The sequence below is a fragment of the Vulpes lagopus genome, chromosome 8, assembly GCF_018345385.1.
Source record: "Vulpes lagopus strain Blue_001 chromosome 8, ASM1834538v1, whole genome shotgun sequence".
Classification (NCBI taxonomy): Eukaryota; Metazoa; Chordata; class Mammalia; order Carnivora; family Canidae; genus Vulpes; species Vulpes lagopus.
In genome coordinates, this window is record NC_054831.1 from 120,754,408 (window position 1) to 120,771,113 (window position 16,706).

Here is a 16,706-nt window from a genome sequence, read left to right on the forward strand (position 1 = left end):
AGCCTAATGACCCTGATCCAGCAAAGCCTCCAGCTCACTCAAGCTTAAACCATTAATTCTCTCTTCCCAGGGCCCCAGGTATCCTCTAGAGGGCTACCCAAGAAAGAAGGGGAGAGACTCGGTGCCACCAACTAGCTGAGCCCCTTCTAAAACTGCTAAAATCAGCCTGGCCCAACCCTCACCTAGGAGACGGCAGAGGAGGGGCCACAGGGAAGCAGGCAGGACTGAGCATCTCCTTCCTATAGGCACTGAGGATCACGGAATGAACAAGTCCCATACAATAAGAGCAACCAACACTGGGTGCCTGGGTGGCTCAGTTGGTTAGGTGGTTCAGTTGGTTAGGCGTCTGCCTTCAGCTCATGTCATGATCCCAGGGTCCTGGAATCCAGCCATGCATTGGACTCCTTGCTCAGCAGGGAGCCTGCTTCTCCCTCTCCCTCTGCCTGCCATTCCCCCTGCCTGCCATTCCCCCTGGTTGGGTGTTCTCTCTCTCTCTCTCTCTCTCTCTCTCTGTCAAATAAGTAAATAAAATCTTTTTTAAAAATTGCCATTATTATCATCCCATAAATAGGTAATGGCAAAAAGAGGTAAAAGAAATGTGGACTTTTGAGGCAGGCAGACCCCAGTTCAAATCACAATTCCACCACTGAGATGATATGCGAGTCTAAGCAAATCAATTCTCCTCTCTTCCTCATCTATGCAGAAAAGCTGTATACCAAGTACTTCTTTTTTTTTTTAAAGATTTTACTTATGTATTTATTCATAGAGACACAGAGAGAGAGAGGCAGAGACACAGGCAGAGGGAGAAGCAGGCTCCATGCAGGGAGCCAACGTGGGACTCGATCCTGAGTCTCCAGGATCACACCCTGGGCTGAAGGCGGTGCTAAACCACTGCACCACCAGGGCTGCCCCCAAGTACTTCTTATATACAGTATGTTAATGAACCTTCACTATAGTCCCTTGAGAAAGACATGACTGTAATTCCGATTTTACAGGTAAGGAAGTAAAACACTTATCCAAGATCACCCAGCTAATAAGTGTCCAAGTCTGGATACAAATCTACATCTTCCTGGCTTTATTGCTATTACTCTTCTTATAGTTTACAGATTGCCTGCATTTTCACAATGGTCATTGTACTGATACCAGCAAAGATATATAGTGCACTCTCTATGAGCCCACTACACTATCCTGCCTCTCTTTCCAGTGAGGCCAAGTAGGTGTCTCTCTCTCTGACAGATGAGAAACCTGAGGCCTAGCAAGAGGTAGTGATATCCCTATGGTGACCCAACAACAAAGCAGCTAAGCAGGGACTTGAACCCAGGGTTCCTTCCCTAGGGTTTCTTCAATATTATTACTGAATCCTAAGCATCAGAAAATGCCCTGCCTCCTGAGTATCTGGAAACCTTATACCTAGGTCTCCCAGGGGAATTGGAGAACCCCCTTGAGCATAGAGAGCTGAGGGTGTGGAAGAGAAACTTTCCAGGATACTACCTGGGTTTCCCAGGTGCCCAGAGCTTTAAACACCTGTGTCTTGGCCTGCCTATGCCATGTACCCATAGCTGGGAAGGGGGGCGTCGTTACAGAGGAAGCTGCATGAGGCCTGGGCTTCCCTGGCTGGCACAGCTCTCTGCTGTGATTTCTGCTGAAAAACAAAAAGCTCAATCCTCTGGGCCTACGTGCTAATTACCAATAATGACATAATAACCATTGTGGGCCCAACAGCCAAACAGCCCCAACTAGAAATTCTGCATAGCTCAGTCTCAGGAACAAAAGATTTGAGCACTCCAACCGAAACTGATGCTCTAGCAGAAAATGTCAGAAGCAAAAGGGCTTTAGGGTTGACCCAGCCAAAAGTGTTATCTGACAAATGAAGAGCATGTCGGCCACTCGTACAATTACTTATTGAGAATTATTTATCTGCACAGCATAGTGCTAGACCCAGAGAGAAGAGGCTTCTTTTTTTTTTTTTTTTTTTTTTTTTTTTTTTTTTTCATTAAATCGCTCCACAAGAGGCGCCTGGGTGGCTCAGTTGGTTAAGCATCTGCCTTTGGCTCAGGTCATGATCCCAGGGTCCTGGTACTGAGCCCTACATCGGGCTCCCTGCTCTGCGAGGGGCCTGCTTCTCCCTCTCCCTCTGCCTACTGCTCCCCTTGCTTGTGCTCTTTCTGTCTGTCAAATGAATAAATAAAATCTTTAAAAAAATTCACTCCACAATTATTTATTTAGCACCTACCATGAGCCACTCTTCTAAGTACAGAGAATATAACACTGAACAAGACAGACAAAAATTACCATCATCACTGAGCTGACCATTCCAATGGGGGGGGGGGATAAACAATAAACAAGTGTTCAATAAAATACAGTAAGTCAAAGAATGATAAAATTCTATGGAGAGAAAAAAAAAAATAGGCCTAAAGGGAAGATAGGGAATGTTCCTGTTGTGGCAGGAAAGAGTGTTACCATTTTAAATAAGATGGAAGGGCCTTACTGAGAAGGTGACATTTAAACAAAAAAAATTAAGGACATGAGAGAGCAAGTCATGAAAGTATTTGGGGGCAGAGAGTTCCAGGGCGAGTGCACAGCAAGTGAAAGGGCCCTGGGGTGGAAGTGTGCTGGGTATATTCAAGGACTTGCCTGAGATCATAGATTTAGTCACTGACAGAGCAGAGAGAGGAAAGGAATCACATACAGACTGATCACCCACTTGTACTTTAACTCTCTTAAGCCTAGGACAACTCTGGAGGTAAAGATTATGCTCACCATCTCACCATTTCCCAGATGAGGGAGTGAGATCCAAAGAAGAGAAGTAACTGATCCACAGCACACAGCTAGAATGAGCAGGTCTATTTGACCCCGGGCTGCTGGTGCCTCCCTGCTTCTCTTCTCTATGTCCTGCCCATGCAAATCCCAAGTATCCGTCGAGTGAATTAATGAATGAACAAATAAATTTCTCAAGCCCTGCTCTCCCAATGAACTGTTTGCAGACCGGCCTTCTTGTCTCTACTAATCATGGAATAACAACAACAATAATTCCAATGTGTCAGCTCTGGACTGAATATTTTACCTGAATTTAGCGCCCCCCCCCCCACCTCAGGTAATCTTAAGAGAAGGTGCTAATATTTTCCCCATTTTACTTGTGAGAAAACTAAAGCTCATTGAGGTGGAACTCACTAGAGGTCCCACAGTTGGTAAGTGGTGAAGCTGGGATTTAAACCTAGGTCTGTCAGCTTCGAGATCCTTTTTTTTAATCCTATAATATTAGTAGAAACCTCTGACATCAATCCATCCCCTTCCCTTTATAAACCAGAGAACAGGCTCAGCAAGGGCAAGTGAAGAGCTAAGGGAGGGATGAGGCCCACCAGCCCCCAGTCTGGCATCCCTTCTACTCCACCACATGGGGGCTGTGGACTAGGTTTTCTCTTCTATGCCTGCCCATTTCCCCCACCTCCAGAAGGCTTCGTGTTGTCCCAGCTCCCAGGGGACAGTTCCAGGAAGCTCAGGCTCCACCCCTGCCTCCTCAGCCTAGGCCTGGGTAATTCAAGACCCTTCTGACTGCCTTCCCAAAGTGCTTGCAGTGGCATTAACCAGAGGCAGCGGCAAAAGGGAAACCGTCCTCATGTGGCTCCTGGAAGAGAGACAGTGCAGGCTAGGTGCCAGGAGGGCAGGATGGACCGGGGGCAGGAGCCAAAGCCAGGCCGAGGGTGAGGCTAGAGTGTTCCAGCCAACCAGAGGGGGGGGAAGCGGGGGAGGAGGGTAAAAGATGCTGAGCCTCTGGCTTTGACACTGGTTCATTGAGTGTCATTTGTTCACTGTATCAGGGTGCCTGGGTAGCTCAGTAGGCTGAGTGTCTACCTTCAGCTCAGGTCATGATCCCAGGGTCCCGACCACTGAAGCCTCAGAGTGCTCAACACTGGACTAAGTGCTTTATCTGCATCATTGCCAATCTTCGCAGTAAAATCAGCCCCATTTTACAGCAGAGGAAACTGAGGCTCAAAAAAGTGAAGTGACAGCCAAGGTCACTGTATCACACCCATTCATAGTGTAGTGCAAACAGGGTCTGGAGACCTGGGTCCTGCTGCATGACCCTTGCACCATCAGCCCCCTGCTCTGATATGATGTTCCTGAATCTGTACTATAAGGGACGTGGTCAGGAGCCCCTACTGTAAAATCCAGGGGGCTCCAGGACCCAGCTCTGCCCAGACTGTGGAGCCTCCCACAGATACAGGACATCACACTTAACTCTTCTCCCCATCACCCAGAAAAAAAAGGGCCTGGTTATCAGCTTCCAGGGGAAAAAAATAAAGCCACAGATTTTCAAAATATTTGTCCCTGTTTCAAGGCTGCTGGCTTTGGCCTCCAGCCAGGAAGGGGCCCCTGGGGTGGGGAGTTGGGGGGAGCCCAGGCCTCAAGACTGAGAGTCCTTGGGCCTGAGGCCAAGGGGGGCAAGGGGCAGATGGGGGCGAGCTGGGCAGTGGGCCAGGACCCCTCTGGAGATTTGGGCTTGTTTCTTAATCCTTTCCTCCTTTTGTTGGCCAGAGCCAGCTGCCAGGAGAGGCGGGCAGGGGAAGCAAGCAGGGGGGAGCAAAGAGATTGAAAATCCAAATACTGATGACTGAACTGGAGCCCCTTAGGGTGCCCATGACTGTGCAAGGCCATGGGTGGGGATTATCTGGCCATAGCTGCCACCCCTCCCCATGAGGAGGACCTGCTGTCCCCATTTTACTAAGGTGAACAGTGGTGCAGAGAGGGCAGGTGATGAAGGCCGACTACACAGCTCATAAGCATCATAGCTAGCTAGCTAGCCAGGTTGTTGACTCCCCAGAGAGGCAGCCACTGGGACTGACTGGGGTGGGGGTGAGGGATGGGGAGATAGAGGGGAACAAGGTGGAAAGGGCTCCAGCAGTCTCAAGAGAGCAGGCAGTTATGAGGGTGACCACCTCCAAAGTGACTGTCCCCAAAGCTCTGCATGATCTGGGTCCAGCCTCCTCTCCCATCACCACATCACCTCTCCCTCTCTGTTCTGGTGTATGTAGGCATGTATGCACGTATGTACATAAGAGCCCTGAGCACATTATGCTGATTCAAACCTTCACACATCCTGTTCCCTATGCTTACAAAGTTGTTCCCTCTACTGCCTGCCTAGAGAGCTCTCATTCATTCTTCAAATCCCAGTTCAAATACCCAATGCCGGGGATCCCCGGGTGGCTCAGCGGTTTGGGCCCTGCCTTCAGCCCAGGGCATGATCCTGGAGACCCGGGATCCAGTCCCACATCGGGCTCCCTGCATGGAGCCTACTTCTCCCTCTGCCTGTGTCTCTGTCTCTGTCTCTCTCTCTCTCTCTGTGTCTCTCTTGAATGAATAAATTAAATCTTAAAAAAAAAAAAAAAAACCCAATGCCTAGAAAGAGTTAACCACCCACTCAGCTAGGGCTAGCTCAGAAGCGCTCCTTGCTTCCTGTGCAACAGGAACCCCATCTGAGTCATCTTTGGGCCCCTCAGAATCCAGCACACAGTCAGTGCTCAATAAATATTTGTTGTCTCTAGACATTGCATTTTATCACCCAATCTGTGAGGCAGGCAAAACAGGTTTTCTTGTCCTCTCTATCAAGGCGCAGAAAAGGCGGGCAAGAGAGCGGGAGTGACTTCTAGAGGTCAGGCAAACATTCAGTGATACTGGTAGAGCTAGAAGCCAAGCCTTCTCTGCACCACACACACCCCTGCCTGGCCCCCACCCCAAAGAGCTCTCTTATCCCTGTAAGGCCATCCAGGGTCACCACAAGCGACCCTCAAGGCAGGAGTGGAGGGCATGGGCCCTGGTGCCCTCAGGTTTGGCTTTTACCACCCCCCCAATCCAGCTCTGGTTCTTCTTCTTGGACATGTCCCTCAGCCAGAGACCCCAGCAGGCCCCATCACCCCATACTCTAACCCCTTTCCTCTCTTGTCCACCCGCTGAAGCGCCTGATCACATCCTGCTGGCTCGGGTCCTAAGTAAACCTCACATCCACCCACTGTTCCCCATCCCATGGCTCAGTCCCAGGCTGCATCTCAGCATCCCTTACCAGCAGAATTGCCCCTGCCTCCCCCCTCCCATTTGTCCTCCACACCAGGCGATCCTCCCAAAATATAAACCTGACCATGTCCTTCCCCTGTTTCATGTCTGATGGCTCCCCATCACCACCGGGACAAGTCCTCCTAACTCTCCTGAGCCTGTTTCGCTAGCTGCATTCCCCCAAGTGCAGGTCATGACTCTGTACCTTGGCAAAACAGTTCCCTCCACTAGGAATGCCCTTTTTCCTGGTCTTTGCCTGAGAAGATATTCACAGTTTACACTTCAGTGCATCAATCAAAGGTGGAGGTGGTAGTTCTGTGTCCTTCCCCCCAGCTTGACTCTGAGCTGGTCACAGTAAGGAGGCAGACACCACACAGATTCATCTCGGTGCCCCATGCCCAGCACAGGGCCTGGCACAGAGTAGATGTGAGGGAAAGCAGATGGCTAGGAAAGGGCGCTGTGTTCTTACTTCTGAGAGGCCTCCTCCATCCTTTCACCCTACTGGTGCCTTTTGGAACCTGTCAGACTAGCTTGCTACCTGCCTGTCCCCAGCAGGCCCCTCCCAGACCTGGTCTCTACTGTCCCAAGAGGGCTATCTTTGTAATCCTAAAATAACACTCATAATGATATAATAACAACAATAATTACTGTCATCGGGCACTCACCGTGTACCTCATTGCATTGCTTAATCCTCATAAGAACTCTAGGAGGTACATAGGTTCCTTTATTATCCCTATTTTATAGATAAGGAAGCTAGGATTCTAAGAGGTTAAATGTCTTGCTGAAGGTCATACATCTAGTAAACAAGAGATGGGGAATTCAGAGCCAGGCCTTCTCCTGCTTTCTGTTGTCCCCTGTCTTCAAAACTCTTAGAGCACCGGCCTGAGTGGGGGTACATTGTGTGTGTGTGTGTGTGTGTGTGTGTGTGTTCAGGAAGCAGTCCTGTAGCCCTCACTGGGCCCCGTGCTGAGCACTAGAGGTAGCACAGACTCAGGCACAGTCTCTGGCCCCTTGGGGGAGGTAAAAAAGTTTTATACTAAGAATTAGGGCCTTGGGATAAGCAGACTTGAGTCTGAGCTCCAGGTCTACCCCTAAGTAACTATGTGACTCTGGGTAACTCATTTGATTTACTTGGTACCGGTTTCCACACCTGTAAAGCAGGGACCATAATGCCTGTATTTCCAGGAAGGCTAGATGAGATAATGCATCCAAAATAGCATATAACAACCCACCCAGCATATAAGAAACATCTGATGGCAATAATACATACGATGACTAGACTCCCAGGATCCCAAGGCCAAGAAAGGATGTGATTCTCCAGGGCCCTCCCTTGGAGCCTCCTTAGCCAAACCCAAAAGTAATAGTGATAATAATGCCTGACCCACCCATTTGCTCATTAAATAATTCTTCAAGGGAAGCGTCCTTTAGTAACTCTATTTTGTAGGGGAGGCATCTGAGGCCCAGAGAAGGTAGATTACTGAATCAAGTCCCCCACCAAAGGACTGGGACCTCCACTGAACTACTTCTACACTGGGTAGAGCCCAGCCCTCAGCCCAGAGCCCTGGCCAGACTGCTAGCGAGTCCGGGGCTCCTGGATTCTAGTCCAGCTGGGTGGGAAGTTAAAACAGGAGAAGGCAGCCAAAAAGAGGGACACTTTACTTGGCCCCCTGCCAGAATGAGCTCAGGACTGGGAAGAAACCAACAATTACCAAGCAGGTCCCGGTACTGAGCACTTCTCACTGGCTCCTTCCCACACCCATGTGGGGGAGGCATTATGATATGCATGTTACAGATGAAGTCTCCAAGACAAAGAAGTCAATGACTTGTCCAAGGTCACACAGTGAGGAAAGTGGCAGTACTGGGAGGCAGAGTCCCTCCCCACACCTCCCACCTTCAGCCCCAGACCTCCCCAGCTGCCCTGGTGAAACCTAGAGGCTCCCTCCCCAGTTCTAAGCAGAGCCTTGAGTCTGGTTGCTTAGGTCCTCTCTCTGCTGATTGATGGGTGTGGTCCTCGGCCCCACCCTTAGTTCAGAGGACCCAGAGCTCACTTAACAGAGACCTCACCCTAGGGACCTCCCAGTCTAGTAAGCAAAGAGAGAACTCATGTTCACTGAGCCCCTGTGATGCTGGTCTCTTTACAGCAATCAGCCCTTTAACCCAACACAAAGTACATTGATGAAGCATAGTGACAGGGAATGAATAAATAAATTCATTCATTCATTCAGAAATATTCACTGAGTACCTACTATGTGCCACTGTGTCCTAGATGCTGGGGATACAGCAGTGAACAGATACACAAGAATCTCTGCCCTAGTGGGGCTTACGTGAAGAAAAGAACAAATATCCGAGTCAGGTAAATGTTGAGATTCGAAACAGATATGCAAAGAGCCACCCAGCTCCAAGGGGCAGAATAAGGATTCCTGACAAGTCTGGCCCCAAAGACCTTTGCATTGTGTCACATGTCTCAAAAATCACCACCCAGTGTGTTAAGCATTGGAGAGAAGTCAGCTGGTTGTGGTAGGATCTAAACTGTCACAGAACTCCCTCCTTCAGTTCTTCCACCCCTACCACTAGGCTCCCTTGACACCTCCCAGTGGCCTCCGAGCTACAGGACAGGTATTAGAATCAAGCCCAAGAAGCAGTCATTTAGCCAAACCAGTACTCACCCAGCAGCAGCCGTTGGGGTCACACAGCCCATCAGGAAGAAGCCGTGGAGCGATCACAGGGACACATGGAAGCAAAGAACAGCAGTGAGACATAAGCACAACCAACAGAGAGGCTCTTTGGGGCCCCGCTTGTTCCTGGGCAAGGGGAAAAAATCCTTCCTGGGCAGGGGGAAAATTCTAAATCAAACCCATAGATCAGTGCTCTGCCTCTGGGGCCCTGCGAGGGCTATAGTGGGCAATCTGATCACCTGATATGGCACCGAGAGCTCCTCCCAGACCCAGCCCCCTGCAGGCAGCAGGATCCCTGTAGACAAATATTAACTGAACACCTGCGGTGTGCTGGGTGTTGGGGATACGGTATGAAGAAGACAGCCATGGCCCCTGCCCTTATGGGGCATCCAGGGCAGTGAGGAGGCAACCATGTAACTTAGAAATGAATTGCAACTGTGATGAACTGTCTCAAGGAGGAAACTTATGAACCCTGGTTCAAACCCTGGCTAGCACTCACTAGCTTTGTGACGTGGGGCCTGTCTTCTTAACTTCTCTGAGCCTCAATTAGTCATCTGTAAAATGGAGATAGCATTAGGACCCACCTCCAGGGTTGCTGTGGGCATTAAATGAGTTAATATGTATAAAACATTCTGCACAATGCTTGGCACCCTGTAAACTGTTCATAACTGGTAGCTACTATCATTACAGGGAGCTGTAGGCATAGATTTTGAAGGTGTGGATCAGGCCATCACCTGCCTGACAAGGTAAGGATTAAGAGAGACAAAGGAGGTGAAGCTCTGGGCCCAGTGCCTGGCATGTTGGTAACCAGTCAATACATGGTGGTGGCATTTTTAGGGCTGTTCTCTGTTAGTGCATCCCTAGGGTACAGTCCCTCAGCAGACGGGCTGTCAGAAGTGTCCATTCCCCACAAACACCCAGAATTGCAACTTTGGACTGAAAAATAACCAGCATTCTCACCTAATGTTACAAATATCTCATCTCCTTTGACCTTCACAATGACCCAGGAAGTAGACAAGGCAAAGTGATGACTATTCCCATTTTATAGATGAGGACAATGAAGTGCAAGGACTCTGCTCTGTGGGCTCTTAGGTGTGTTACTTCATCTCTTCAAGCCTAGTGAAGTGCTCAAGCCAGGATCCCAAAAGGCATCTGCCTGGATTTTGTTCTCTAGGTCTTCCCTTGTGTCTGTAATTCTAGCTGCACAGCCCCAGGCAAGACTCTGAATCTCTCCAGCATCACCCCTTCATCTGAAATACTTATCAAATGGTCAGCTCAGGATCCGAGCTGTTCCTGAACCAAACTCTTCTTCCACAGGCTCAGCCACTGCTACCCTACCCCTCTCTCTAAACTTTTACCCCATTACCAACTTCAGCCACCAACCCATAGACCAAGGAATGTGTACACTCAACTACTAAAATCCAAGCTTTATAAATGGAAAAACTGAGATCCACAGGTAGGTCCAGCATCCAAGGTAGGTTTTCAGTGCCCAACTCTTTTACCTGGGTAGTAATCAGGTGGGGCTGCCCTCTGAGGAAACCCCCAGTAGGGCCTTGATCCGAAGGTTTCTCCCTCTGCTGTTCTCCCCCCACAATGGGCCTGGTGAGCACCTGTGCATCCTATCCCTCAGCTCCCCAGAATAAATAACCCAGAGCTCTGAGCTCACCCAGTAAGGGTCAGGCAGGTTCCGGAAGTAAAGGCTATGCATTATGGGAGCCGGTACCTACCAGGTGGTTATTTTCCCCTCTAGTTGAGTCTGGGGTTTGGGGTCAGACAGAACTTGGTTGAAATCCCAGCCCAGCCACTCCCCAGCTGTGTGACTTTGGTCAAGTAGATTCACCACCCTAAACTCCTGAGAAATAGGAATAATATCTACTCCCTCGTGGGGTTGTTAAGTATTAGTTAATGCAGCATTTTAAAGGCTTAGCACAGAGCACAGTGTACAGTAAACGTGGCTCTAATTATGATTAGAGAACACAGGCCAAGAATAGGACATGAGGGCCCAGCACACATGCTACCTTGCCCTGGCCCCATCCTTCCCCCCGCCTTCATGGGGGTGGTGGACTGTAAGAGGTGGACAAAACCCCAAACCATGTCCTGGAAGCTATAATAATGGGTGCTGAAAGACCCTGTGAGGCTGTAGGCTCATCTTCCCTTCTCATTTCACAGAAAGAGAAATTAAGACCCAGGGAGAAAAGCAATGGGCCCATAGACTATATGGGAGTAGAATCCTGCCCTCTTTACTAAACATCAGAATCCCAGGCCCCAAGAAAAATCTGAATGCCCCACCCCCACTGGGGAACTATCACAAAGATCTATTCTGCAAGCCCCAACAAAGGCCACCATGACCTTTATGGTGAGCCCTTTGTGGGTACCCTATTTAGCTCTGCGGCTAGCAGACCCATATGTGGTGCTCAGGAAGGGCTTAGGGACCAACCCTTGCAGTTGCTCTCTGGCTCTGCAGAGAAGCTCTGCTCAGCCTCCCCCTCCAGAGGTGTCTCCCTGCATCTCCCTTCCTCACTTCCACCCTGGCCTCTGTCTCACCCTGCAGTCTGGGTCCCATCCCCTGGGCACAACCCCAGGCAGCTGAGCTCTGGGCCTCCAGAGGCCTATACAGCGTCAGCATCTTCCCAGCCAGGCTGGGATATTCCTGCCCAGCACAGCCAGCCAGGCTCCTGGCCAGGGTCCACTCTGCAGAGGGGGTGCCGGCCCTGCCCTACCAGGGGCCCCACCCCCACTGGCCTAGCGGGTGCGGCAGCCTGGGAGCCCTGGGAGCTTCTACTGGCACCTGCACCTCCCGGAGGGAGGTCAGCCTAGTCTAAGCAGTGAAGGGATGGGCTGATCAGGAGACCGATGGGTGTGGCACCTCTTCACCTCCCTAAGGATCGCCCCCACATGCAGGTGCTCCAGCTACACCACACATTGCTGGAACCTGGCAGGCCCTGCCTGACTCCTAATACGCAGAGAAACCTCAGAGCTTCCTCACTCCATTTTCCTTCTTAAAACACCCTCCACTGGCCTCCTCCCAGACCAGCTCTCATTCTGGTCACTGCACACTATTATCTCATTTGATTCTGCTAATGCCTGTGAGGTCTGGATTATTGACTGAGGAAGAACTCTGGGACTCAGAGAGGTGAAGTGACTCGTGCAAGGTCACACAGCAAAGTGGCAGGGCCAAGATTTAAACCCAGTTCTGTTGCATGTGAAGCCTGCAGGGAACCAGATGTCTCCTTTCCCCCGCCTCTCTGCTCCCTAAAGCTTCTGGATCCCCTTCTTCCCAAACCTTCCACCTCTCTCCTTCCACAGTCCCAGTCAGAATTAATCATTCCCACCTCGTGGCTGCTATAACAGCTTGTCTACACACACCCAAAAGCGGTAGAGTACAGGAGTTATTTCTGAGGTGTCTGTCTCATTGGTACTCAGAAGGGCGTTGAAGGCAGGGGGTGACCCCAGCACATACATGCTCCTCAGACCTGCCAGTCTGTCACCTCTATCTCCACCCTCCCCCTATCCCCATGCAAAAGTCCTCTGACCTCCTCTTGTTGATCCCCTCCCCACGCCCAGCCTCCTGCCCAGGCCTGTAACTGGGGTGAAGGTAGGGAGCTTGCCGAGACCTCAGGGGCTCCGTGCCAGTGCTCTGGCCCCTCCCTCTCCCCTTCAGTAGCTGAGGATCTGCCCCAGACCTGACACCAGGCAGCGCTCTCAGGGACTCCCAGCTGCCCTGAGCACCAGGCCTGGCCAGGCATTCCCCAAGCCTCCTCCTTCTGGAGAAAAGGGCTCCAGAAGCAGAGAAGGAACCGCCTTCAGCCCTAGTCTGGGGACTTGAGGGGTCACATTCAGCAGCTCTCACACCCGGGGGGAAGCCGTGGGCCTTGAAATAACCTCCCCCAACCCTACAGGAATAGTTCTACCCTCCCCCCTTCGGGGGCAATCTTGGGCTGGGGTCTGTCTGTACAAATCCTGCCTCCAATCTGCCAAGGGGGAGAACTTTTGTTCTACCCCCAAAGAGGTGGGGGTCTGCGGGAAAGTGCGGGCTAGGATGAGAAAGACTAAGGATAAGGACAGGACCGCAGAGAGAGCGAGAGGACAGATGAGGGACACCGGGAATCGGGGGTGAGAGCAAGCCGGAGCCTGAGACCCACAGGAAAGTCGCCGAGGCCGAGCCTGGAAGGGAGCGTGCGGGGCCGGGGCGGCGACAGGAGGGCCACCCTGGCGGCGCAGCTGGCACCCCGGCTCGCGGGTCCCTCAGTCCGGAAACTCAAAGTCAGTTACGTAAGGGCCGGGCCGGGTGCGGGGTTCCAGGCCCCGGGGCCCCCCTCCCGCCGCGCGCCGCCCGCCCTCCCACCCGGGCCAGCGCTGCGGCGGGCCCGGCGGGGGCAGGCGGGCCGGACAGGGCGGGGCTGGGGGGGCACCTGGGGCCGCAGCACTCCGCAGGGAGCCGCCCGCGGGCACCTGGCCCGGGACCCCCGCCCCAGACGGGCCGCGACCTCCTGGGACCTCCAGCGGCAAGCGCAGCCCCGGGCCCCGAGCTCCCGGACCCCTCTCTTCTCGCCCGCGCCCCTCCCTGCACCCTGAACTTCGAGACGTCTCCCCTGCGGACCCCAGTTCGGACCCTGGAAGCCGGGACCCTGAGAGCCCCTTCCCCTGACCCTCAGACCCAGGTCTCGCCCCTACCGGGACGGCGCGGGCCCGCGGGAGTGGGTCCGTCTGTCCCTCACCCCGTCCCTCCCGGGGACCCGGGATCGTCCCCAGACGGTCCAGGCTCACCTGGGCCGGACGGGGCGGGGACCTGGCCGGGCCGGGCCGGGCCGCGTTCTCGCTCTCCGCCGCTCTCGCCCTTTAAGAGGTTCCTGCCACTTTGCCCCGCCGGGGGCCTCCACCTGCACTGACAGGGCAACTCCGGAGTGAGGCCCCGCCCCCGGCCCGGGAGGCCTCCTGATTGGCGCAGGCAACTGCCAATCGGCGGGGCGGCGAGGAGGACGGGGCCGAGAAGTGCGAGCGTCGCAACCGGGAAAGGGCTGGGGCTGCAGGTGCGGTCTGAGCCGACGCCGAGCTCCGAACGGCCCCGAGTTGACCCGAGGGTCAGGGGAGGATTGGGTAAGGAGCTCCTGGATTGGGTGGTGTGGTGTCTGACGTCACACGGCAAAAGTATGATGCAATTTGCCACGTGGTGCTGCCCTCTAACCTAAGGGCTGGAAGGGTGGTAGGAAGGGAGTTGGCTGTAGGGAACCTGAGGAAGTGACCCTGGTGAGACTCACCTGGATCACCTGTCCCACCATTTAGTCCTGTGTGACCTTGAGCAAGTCACTTCTCTGAATCTGTTTCCTCAACTATACATCTTGCAATACTTTTCTGAGAATTAATGATAATGTGTTAAGTGCGAAGCACAGGTTTGGCACACAATCAATAGCGTCCAGTAAATATGGTTTCTTGTTCCTTTCATCCCCATCTTGCCACTCTTGTCGGAGACTTTCTGCCTCCTTATGGTCCATCCCATCAGCACTGGATGGGCTTACATAAATCACTGGGCCAAACCACTTCCCTCACTACCTCATTTTTGGCAGATGGGGAAAACTCAGGCCCATTGGGGGCAAGTGACTTCCTGGGAGTTCAGTGGTCTTCCTATTAGATGGGCCCTGCAATCAAACTGCCTGAGTCTCCATCCCCAGCGCTGCCCTTGATTTGGACAACCCTCTCCAAACCAGCTTCCTCCTCGGTAAAATGGGGTTAGCAAAGGTTATTTTCCCCAAGGCGCCTCGATGGCTTAGTGGGTTGAGTATCTGACCCCAGGTTTCCACTCAGGTTGTGGTCTCAGAGTCCTGGGATTGAGGATCTCTGTGTGGGGTTTTGAGCTCAGAAATAGTCCATTTAAGATTCTCTCGCTCACCTTCCACCTGTCTCCACCCCCAGGGTGGGCGCATGCTCTCTCTCTCTCTCTCTTAAATAAATAAATAAATAAATAAATAAATAAATAAATAAATAAATAAAATATTTTTTAAAAAAGTATTTTCCTCAAGGGTTGTTGTGAGAATTAAGTGAAATGATCCATATAACGTATTAAGAACAGTGCCAGTTTCACGAGCATCCAAAAAGTGTTAGCACTTATTATTGATGTTAATTTTATATCAAGGTCATAAGTTAAGGTATTGCCCCCACCAAATTCACTACGGGGTCCAAGCCAGGTCCTGTTTTAGGCTTCAGGGCCCTGGTCCCTGCCTTCAAGAAGCTCACAGTCTAGCAGAGGGTCTAACTGAGCCCCTCCATCTAGCCTAGCGGATACTTTCTGATATAGGTGGGCGGGCTCCAAAGCACCAGAGAAGCTTTAGTTCCTTTAGCCAGAAATCTGGACACTTGAGAACCCTTTCAGGGGTGCCTAGCCCTGTCGACCGCGCAGGGAAAGCTAACACACACATACAGGCTCCTAAGGATATTGACACACCTTTCACGTGCGTACAGTTTCACCTGCCCACTGGTAGTAATGCCCAGTGGTTACGAGCTTGGGCTTTGGAAGCAGTTGAGTCAGGGCCCTGCGTTTTTTACCGCTGTGCGGCCTTTGGGCAAGTTACTTTCCCTCGGGTGTGAAATGGGATTAATAATCGCCCAAACTTTATATAGGGCTGTTGCAAATATTAAATGAGAGGATGAAAATACATATGCAAATACCGAGTAATGCATCCAGTATTATTTTTTAATTGCTCCCACATGTATTCAGGCAACCCAGGAGAGAGCAGGCTGTGAACGCCCAGATTCGGTCTCTGCAGAGGGGTTTCCTCTCCCGCCGGCGCCCCGAGGCTCCGCCCGGGCCGGGGGGAGGGGCGGGGGCGGGGCGAGGAGAATCCCGCAGAGCCGCGGGAGGCCCTTCCGAGGCCCCGCCCCTCCCCGGCCGGGGCGGGCTCGCGGCTCCGGCTCCCGGGCCGAGCTGCCGCGCGGGTGACTCAGCAGCGCCAGCGCCTGCCCCGGCCTGATAAGTGCCCGTGAACGCGTGTGTTGGGGTGGCCGGGGAGGGCTCCGGGTTTCCGAGTCTGTGCGTGGGGCGTGCAAGCGGGGTTGTGTTTGTGATCTTGATCGCGTGTGTGGCTCTCTTCTCTCTGTACTTGTGTGTGTGTGTGTGGAGGGGCGGGGGTGCATGTGTGTCACGGCGTGTCCTGTTGGTGAGTTTGCATAAAGGGTGTGACTCGGTGTGACCCTCTCTCTTTGTGTCTTATAAACAGGTCCTCCCCCTCCCCCTCCCGCCTCCCCCAGGCCCTGGAGACCGAGAGAGCTCTGCTGGGCCCCACGGCCTCTCTGCCTAGGCAGCCTCTGTGCGTTTCTTGTTGAGGTGACTTCTGCACTTGGGTGGGTGAACCTGACCCTGTTGGCCACTGCGGAGGGAGGAGGGGGTTGTGGTGCTGTCGCTGCCTGGACTTCAGGCCCTCCTGCCCCCAGTACCTGTGCCCGTGAAGCCTCCACCTCCCTTCCCAGACTGTAGGGAGCAGTTCCTTACCTGAGCTGCTCCCTGTCTGGAAGACCTCCAGAGGAGACAACTCCCGTTTAGAGACTGCTGTTATTTTAACATGCACTCTCATTGGATCTCACCGAATGTTTATGGCCTCAAGTGTTCTAAAGACTGAGACTTGAGAGTGGAGGTGACAACCCAAGGTCATGCAGCTCAAGACCAGTGGAGGGCGTGAAGGTGACAAGCAGAGGGCAGATCTCCTCCATAAGCCGAGCACCTAGTCTGCCTGGAGCCTGTGGGACGCTGATAAGCTTCTGGGGCAGGGGAAGGCACCTGTTTGTGTCCCCCCTCCTCTGCTGAGTTTCCTGGGCCTCCAGCCAGCTCCTTATCCTGCCAGAGCCTGAGCACTGCCACCAGCTTGGATTGGGTGATTGGGTCTTGAGTTGGGTGATAAAGAGGCCAGGGGACAGGCTGGGGGCTAAGCAGAGGGGCCAGGGCCAATGTGGGAGCATCTGTTGCTTCAACAAAACTTTATTGAGCACGTTATT

At 52.6% G+C, this 16,706-nt stretch overlaps 1 protein-coding gene across 1 annotated transcript in view; it reads right to left on the reverse strand.

Moving 5' to 3' along the window:
- EPB41 (erythrocyte membrane protein band 4.1) overlaps positions 1–13,742 on the reverse strand; it is a 200,403-nt gene extending 186,661 nt beyond the window's left edge. The window contains exon 1 of the mRNA XM_041764995.1: positions 13,491–13,742. The gene's annotated coding sequence lies outside the window, so the exon portion shown is untranslated. The remainder of the gene's footprint in view (positions 1–13,490) is intronic.
- Between the last annotated feature and the right edge of the window lie 2,964 nt (positions 13,743–16,706).